The sequence below is a fragment of the Drosophila santomea genome, chromosome X, assembly GCF_016746245.2.
Source record: "Drosophila santomea strain STO CAGO 1482 chromosome X, Prin_Dsan_1.1, whole genome shotgun sequence".
In the NCBI taxonomy this organism is placed as follows: Eukaryota; Metazoa; Arthropoda; class Insecta; order Diptera; family Drosophilidae; genus Drosophila; species Drosophila santomea.
The window spans coordinates 6,798,573-6,807,382 of NC_053021.2; positions in this window are offsets into that span (position 1 = coordinate 6,798,573).

Here is an 8,810-nt window from a genome sequence, read left to right on the forward strand (position 1 = left end):
AAAAAAAAAGACGGATAAATTTTGAACCGTTGTTATAATAAATGTATAACTCCATCGACCGGAAATGAACAATAAAAATGTTATGTTTAAGCTAGTCTTATTAATATTATTTTTAATGAACAATTCATTTTAGATTTATTGATGGAAAACATTATTTAACATATAATTATACATTACATAAATATACACAAATAATTCTATATGAATATTTACAATTTTAACATCTAAGCAATATATTGTGGCTCTAAAATTGAGCAAAAGTATTATTGCAATTAATCAAAAATTAATTTTGTCAATTATTTTTGCCCCGAGGCAAGTGCAATAAGATTGAACTGTCTGGCGAGATTGCAAAGTTCGTTTTTATAGTGTCACATAAAATAAACAAGTTGATTGTGGACCCCGGGGAGCTAATTTCCAAATCATAATACCATATCCCATCGCCGCTTGTTGGGTTAACTACGATATGTAAATGCTACCAATGATGGGTATGCCGGGGATGCTGGGTATGCCATCCAGTGGAGGCGCTGATGCAGATGCGTGTGATGTGTTTGATGTGTTTGATGTGTGTGATGTGTGTGTTTTCTGAGCTGCAGATTGCGAGAGGAACTGCTGGGCTGGCAATCCGATTTACATATTACTAAAGGGAAAGTCTGCTTTGAATAAACTTCCCTCACTTAACCGCCCAGTCTACCAACTACCCACTACCCACTTTTTCCCAGTGTACATGTGTGTGTGTGTGCAGTTTTTAAATTTGCAAACATGAGCATGTAAATTTGCAATGAATAAATTAACCAGAGTCAAACTGCTCCTTCCCCATCCTCCAGCTTTTTTGAGCAGCGTTCCTGTGGCGCTTCTCAACACTTTCGCTATTTATTAAAATATAAATTGACTTTGCCAACTCACGCCCCCATCGAACACACACATATGCATTTTTGGGGGCGGAAAATGCGAAAGGCCTGCGAACAGGAATTATTTTTATGCGGAAATCAAAGTAACAGCTTTCGTGGGGAATAAAAAATATTTATAATATAGTATTAAATTTGTAATAATTTTAACAATATTTATTTATTAACCACAATGATCTAGTAGCCAAGTGTGAGTGAACTTGGCTTTTAATCTTATCAATAAAAAATGTGCAGCCCAGCTAGCAGCTTTATTTTCTGTTTTAATCACTTTTTATTATGCGCTGTCCTTGAGTGGGAAGTGGGTGGGTGGGTGGGTGGGTGGTCTAGTGGGTGGCTGGGTGCTTCGTTGGGTGTTTCGCTGGGTGGGTGGGGTGTTAACAAAGTGTTTGCCAAAGGCCCGGCAAAAGGAAAACAATCACGTGGCCAAGAGACAGACAGGCCGGCTCGGGCAGCCTGACAACAAGCGGCAACTCTTTTCTTACCCCTTAGTCGAAGAGTAAGAGGGTATACTAGACTCGTTGAATTGTGCGTGGCAGGCAGTACGAAGAATATGTATTCTTGTTTGCCAATTACTATCGATATGATAGTTCGCACTCTCACAAGCTAAGTAACGGGTATCAGATAGTCGAGCAACTCGTCTATAGCGTCTTGTGTTATTTATTATTTTTGCAACATCAACAATAACAAGATCCTGCAGATGAGACTACACGGAAAGTGCAAAAGAGTTATAAAAATAAGCAGTTACAGATTTGCTATATATTATATAATAAAATAATTATATAAATAATAGGGAAATTTTCTTACATATATTTAGAGAAATGCTACACAAAAAGAATTCGTTTTAAATATAAACTATAAAATATAAACTCTACTATAAAGGTTTTTAAAAATATTTCCTAAAAGTATTTCCCAATTTTCGTGATTACTTTTTCGCTCTGTGCACTGAAAAAAATCTGTAGGATGCGGACAGACGCAGAAGATATGGCAGCAGTAGGGGCCAGACTCAGACTCAGACTCAGACTCAGAGCTGGATTTGGATTTGGATTCGAGATTGGGATGGGAAAACGTCAACGGCAGTCGCGGCGACAACGATACGACAACTTCAGGACGAATTCTGGGAGGGAAAACTTCGTCTGCCACCCCCTAAACTCCGCCCACCACAACAACAACAGCGAGAAGCAGCAGCAGCAGCAGCAAAAAAAGAGAAAAAAAAGAACACAACGAGCCGAGAAAACTCAATTAAACTTTTGTAATTACAGCTAAAACGGAAGAAGATATTTATCCAGTATAATTGCATTGAAGGCAAATGAAAGAAAAGGAAAGCCAGAAAAACAACAAGAGCGACACACACACACACACACACACACACACACTGGGTGGAAAAAAAGAAAAAGCAAAAACCAGAGCGAAAGAAAGCTGGGAAAATAAATAAATAAAGGATGCTGGGAGACAAGAAATGGGCGACAGGATAAGCAGATGCCACTTGGATCCGCAGTCCGCAGGATTCGAAAGTCTAGAAGAGATTCCATGTTTGTAGATTCGAGTGCACAATCAATTGTTTTGACCCTGAAAGATCAACAAGTTTCAGCCGGAAAAACTGGAAAAACCGAACTACCACCGATTTGATTTCGCTTGGCCCTTAAGCTAAATATTATTAATCCAGTTTAACACTTCATTGAAACACTAATAATGAGGTGTTCTTAAATATTTTACAAGCCATTTTAAAACCGTAAAATACCCAACAACTGACAGGGTTAAGTTGATGATAACTGATTTGTTTTTGGCCTGACTGCATTTATCATTTTCGATGGCAAAATGTTTTCAGTTGTCCGTGTCGTCTGTTTGTCAGTTGATGAAGACATTAATTTGATGCAAATCGCGTCAACTGAACACAATCGAAGTGCTAATTGCGCTTCTTTCAATGGACAATCCGACACCGATGTGCGCCGCCCACTTTTGCCGCCCTCCGCCCTCTCCTTCCACCTTTAACAATTTTCCCAGCAATTTCCCAATCCTATTTTCCCACCTTCTTGGCCTCGCTCCACAATGAACGCTAACAAACAGCAGCCAATCGCCGCCCCACATCCTGACATCCAAGCTGGCGATGATGATTGTGATGATGATGCTGACGGAGATGGGCATGCGGATGCGGATGCGAATGATGATGGGGATGATGGGGATGATGATGATGATGATGATGAGGTGGCCGGGTCAGGTGAACTGCAGATGCAACTCCAGCTCGAAGGACTCCGAACTCCGGACTCCGGACTCCGGACCCTGGACACTCATTCCCCAGCAGCCCAATCACTTCACTTCATTATGTATGCGCGACACAGACAATGGGCCACTGATGGACGTGCTGCAATTGCACTGCCACTAGTGGCTAGTAGCTCCAACTAGTGGCTAGTTGCTCCTGCTACTGCCACTGCCACTGCCACTGCCACAGCCAACTCCTGGCCACCGCAAACATAGACGTTCCATTTTCAGCCACTTTGGCACTGCTCAAAATAAATAATCGCCACAGGACATCCACTTACAAATTATTATAGTATAGAATGGTAAAAGCAAAGCACATCATCAAATAAAAGCACTTTCAACTTGTAAGTTAAGGTTGATAGAACAATTAACCGGATTGAAATAGGCATGATTATTTTTAAGTTAATTATAATCAATTATATAAGTAAGAGATTTATATTATATTATTACCTATTACCTATTACCTATTACCTATTACCTATTACCTATTACCTATTACCTATTACCTATTACCTATTACCTATTACCTATTACCTATTACCTATTACCTATTACCTATTACCTATTACCTATTACCTATTACCTATTACCTATTACCTATTACCTATTACCTATTACCTATTACCTATTACCTATTACCTATTACCTATTACCTATTACCTATTACCTATTACCTATTACCTATTACCTATTACCTATTACCTATTACCTATTACCTATTACCTATTACCTATTACCTATTACCTATTACCTATTACCTATTACCTATTACCTATTACCTATTACCTATTACCTATTACCTATTACCTATTACCTATTACCTATTACCTATTACCTATTACCTATTACCTATTATTTCCAATGGTACATCATCACAGCTTTTGTTACAATGGAAAATGATATTATACTGAATGCTTATGAAGGCTTTTTGTCAGTACATGCAACTGAATGCATCGCATTCCTGTGAACCTGAGCAGTTGTTGCCACATGACTTCGACTGAATAAAATGTTTTGAAAATCTGAAACGCTTGTCTATGACCAAGGCATGTGTATGTGTGTACCTCCCTCCACCCCCCCTTTACCATTTCCGGTGGGGGGAAACAACACCTTTGCACCACCTGCATGTCGAGCGGAGTCAAATTGCCGAGCATGCGGTGCCAGTTTATCTATTTGCCTGCCTGACCAGCTTGTTAAGTTTTCTCTTCAGCCGACTGACCCCTGCTTTTCACCACGCCTGCACTTTCCACTCCACTTTCCCTGCACTTTCCCCTTTCCCCTGCAAAAGCCGCAAGTGGCGGGAAGCAATGCCAAGAGTCCTGTTCCTGAAAAAGAGCGAAACCGCAAGGGCGAAAGGCTACTCACACTTTGAAACACTTTTTAAATTAAGACCAATTCAAATTAGGGAATAAATTGTTTTTTCAAATCCTATATAACATTTGCAGAATATAAATGTGCTAGTGTTACTTGCACTCTTTTCGCTCAGTGTGAGCTCGTTCCCATCGCCTGCTGGAAATGCAGTTGTTCATCATCAAAAAGACGATGCTCGCAACTTTATGTGCCACCAACTCACACCAACTCACACCAACTGGTCATTGCTCAGGTTTCAGGGTTTTCCGGATGGCAGTAGCTGCAAATGGCAACTGGCAACTGGCAACTGGCAACTGGCAAATGGCAAACGGCATCATCAAAGTGCCATTGGCAAAGTTATCTGGCCGCTTGTAATTTAATGTGGGCGTTACTATAAAAACTCGACCATTTTGTGCCGCACTGCAGCGTACTCTTCCTACTCTTCTTCATCAGCCCACGACTATACGAGTATAGAGTATAGTATACTATACCCATACCCACTCGCAATTCCACTCTTTTTTTGGACTCCGCACAGATTGGATTTGCAAACGCAATGTTCGCTTACGCAACATTATTTTAATGTAATTTTTCTATTTATTGCCGGGCACTCCTTTGGGCTGGACCCAAATTGCATTTAAGAACATTTTGGCAAATTATTTATTTCAGTGTTTTAAGACATAGTATTACTTGGAAATTTTCCACACAGTGTACGGTGTCTGCAATCTGAAGTAACTAACCAAATATTAATTGCATAAATATTATTAAAAAAACAAAAATAAATAGCAATAGAAATGGAATGCCAAATGATACTTAATCAGAGTGATCTTTCAGTCTCGATGAGTTTCAAGTCTTTGGAAGCAGAGCCACCCTGCAAACGAGGGCATCATTTATATGCAACATTTTTTACACGCTCGCCGATATTATAGATTTAAGTGCACACATTAAGCGGGTTATACGCAGTGCCCACATTGGAGCCATTATTATGAATACGCGCGGCTCTATTCAATTTTATAAGCTCTTTGCATATAAAACAAAACAATACAGGACCTTCGGCTAAGTGCAATGTGGCTATATAGCCACGTCAAAATCCATCCATTTGCCCTTTTAATAGATAGGAGTAGAGGGCTTTTCCACGGAAATGTTTTCATAAAAGCCGACAAGCAAAGGGCAACAATTTATGAGGCCTTCATGTCAGTTGGGCTGCTCATTAAATCCCCGTTCGTATTTTCACATCCCATCCGAATTCATTTCCACCCAAGTATGGCCATCAAAGTCGATTACCTAGAAAATGGCCAGCATGGCAATCGATGAAGTTGCATTAGTCGCCCAGTTCACGATTCCGATGTGCAGGATTTCTGGATTTCAGGATATCGGGATTTCAGGATTTCAGGGTGTCCAGGGTGTCCATGGTGTCCAAGGTCCTTCGTTCAAAGTTCAGAGTTCGTTCGAGTTTTCGGTGCCCTGCTGGCACTCGCTTGATTGCCAAATTACATTATCATCCTCGTAAAGGAGCAGCGTCTGTGTTTTGACAGCTGTTTTTGGCTATTGACATTCGCTTCTTGACAAAACACATCCTGGTATCCTGGGCCCCTCCAACTCGAGTCCTGCTACCATTGACATTGACCACTGGCACTTCTAACCCGAATCTAACCCTAACTCCAGCCCCAAGTCCTCTTTTCGCAGCACACACTGGGAACATGGGCTCCACTTACACTTGTTGGATGTAACAAATTGAATGAATTTGTGTAAAATTCAAAGGCTTATATACATCGAAAGTCAGGCGTTAGCCAGTTTATGTTATTTAGTTGATTATGATCAAGAGTTAATTATGTTCCCTGTCCAAAGGAACAAACGAAAGTCCCCCCAACTTTTCGCAGTGTTTTTCATCTGCCTCTGGTGAAGCGACGATATTTAGTAGCAGGCAAATGGCCTGCGTTTTTATGACCAGGCAGGCATCAAAGTTAATTTGGCCCAGAGTCCAGGGCTTCGGGCTTTACGGTCTGGAACTCTTTGAAGAACTTCGGGTTGGCTCCTCTGAAAGTTCGGCAGCCCTGCAAGTGAAAAAGTTGCCCTTTGCGCTCAACCAAAAATCAGGCATGTAAAAGTTTGCCACTTTACCTGGGCAACAAAATCAACTGCAAACAAGTATGTGAACTCGCCCTCTCTCTTTCTATATCTCTATCTCTATCTCTCTCCCACTCGTTCTCCCACCCTCTGGTGAAAGTTCAATAATAAAAATCACTTTTATTGCTCAATATATTCTAATTACGATAATTTCCACGTAAACGCAACAAAACTTGACTAATTTCAGTGGCGGCCATGGAGCACAGGAGCAAAGTCCCTGCCTTTTGGGCCGTTGTTAATTCATGAAGTGTCCCTGATAAAGTGTAATTATTCCATGAATATCGAACAAGTGTTCACCTTGCGGTCGTCGTGAGTAGTTACACAAAAACCAACACACCAAAAAAAAAAAGAAAGTAGTAAAAAGGAGTCTGGATGGACTGAGTGGGTGGCTGTGTGTGATTTTATGGTAATTTGCGTGTAATGAAAACTAATAGCAATTGATTGTGCGACGTGTACGAATGCCATGGACCCTTTTCAGCCCCTTCATATCCGGAAAAGCATCCAAGCATCCAAGCACCCAATCACCCAGTGACCCCACTGTCTTCGAATGGAAATTGTCGCTGACTAAGTAAACAAACGGGACTGACACCTGATAATGGTTATATATTGTACGCACTCCATTTCCCCCCCATTCGAAATCCTTGTCATTTTGGTGTATGTGTGTGGGTGTGTGTGCACACACATCCGTTCCAGCTGTGGTCATCAAAATGTTTTGGCCTAATCCAGCCGGAATCCAGGGGCTCAGAAAGCTGACTCATTTGGTCGAAGCCTTTGTGCGAAAACCCATATAAACCGTAGTTATTATAGTTTACGTAAATTATTATTATATTCCACGTGGGCTTTGTGCTTGGCTAGGAAAATACTTTAAGGCATTATTTGCATTATTTGCATTATTGGCATGGGCTTGTTTGTTAGCCTGACATTTCAGTTAAGCATATCAATAATGTTTTTAAAATTTAATTCCTGATAACTTGGCTGTTGGCACTTTCAATTTCCACTGGCAGGTAATCTCAAAAAAAAAACAAACCATAATGACCAGCGAATGCCAGGTGCAGAATTTCAGAGATACGTTTTTTTTCTGGTTTTTCTGCCACCTGGCAAAAATCCTTGCAGCATGCAATCTCCGCCATCTTGATGCACTCTTATAATTCGCATGGCATGCAACCGACATTTGTTGGATGCCACACGAATCCTTTCGTCCAGGATACATTCTCTTTTTATATATCCTACTTATAAACCCCTGTCACGCGACTATCCATTATCCATTATCCATTATTTCAAGCGAACTTAAAGAAGGCAAAGCGCAGAGTTTGCGGCAAGGAAAGTTGCAAACATTTTTGCTTGATTAACTTTTGAAATGAATATCAATACACAATATCGCAAAATGTGTATAGAAAACAACAATGAGCAGAAGGACAAGATGCTGATACAGATACAGATACAGATACGGATACAGATACGGATACATAAGTGTGGCAATATGGGCAAGCATTTTCATTATTGTCTGGCCAACTGATTTATGCCATTCAATTCGCTTTCGGCAGACAAACCGCCGGAAAATGAAGCCCATGAATCAGTAGTGTGGCCAATTCGGAATACAAATGCCAAGCAGCAGCAGCAGCAGCAGCAGCTGTTGACCCCCAACCCACAATCCACGACCTCTGACCCTCCGACTCCCCCGTGTACATATGGATATATGTATAAACCCCAACCCGATTCACGGAGAAGTTAAACGATAAAGTTTTCCCAGCTCGGTGGCCTTGACTCGAAACTCAATCATTGTTTGGCTCGGTGTTTGACCAATGGGCAATGGGCGATGGGCGATGGCAAAGTCCAAGTCCAAGTCAAATCGGAGATGTCCCGCCGACAGTCCGGCGGATGGGTTTCCGTCCGGATTGTCCGTATTGTCCGGCAATATCCGATGGTGTCCGCCGAGTTGCAGGAGTTAAACACAGGGGTCAAGTTGTAGATGCCAAGTTTTGTGGCAGTGATATGAAAAATCTTTCGTTGTTCTACAGCAATTATTTAAAAATGAATTATCAGTTATTCTAAATAGCTTTATCAATGATTAAAATGAACGGCATATGGAAATTGATGGGCGCATTTTACACAGTTTATTGATTTAATGCAGGGAAAACGAACAAACAAATCATGAGCAATGTCGTGCACTTCTGTAAA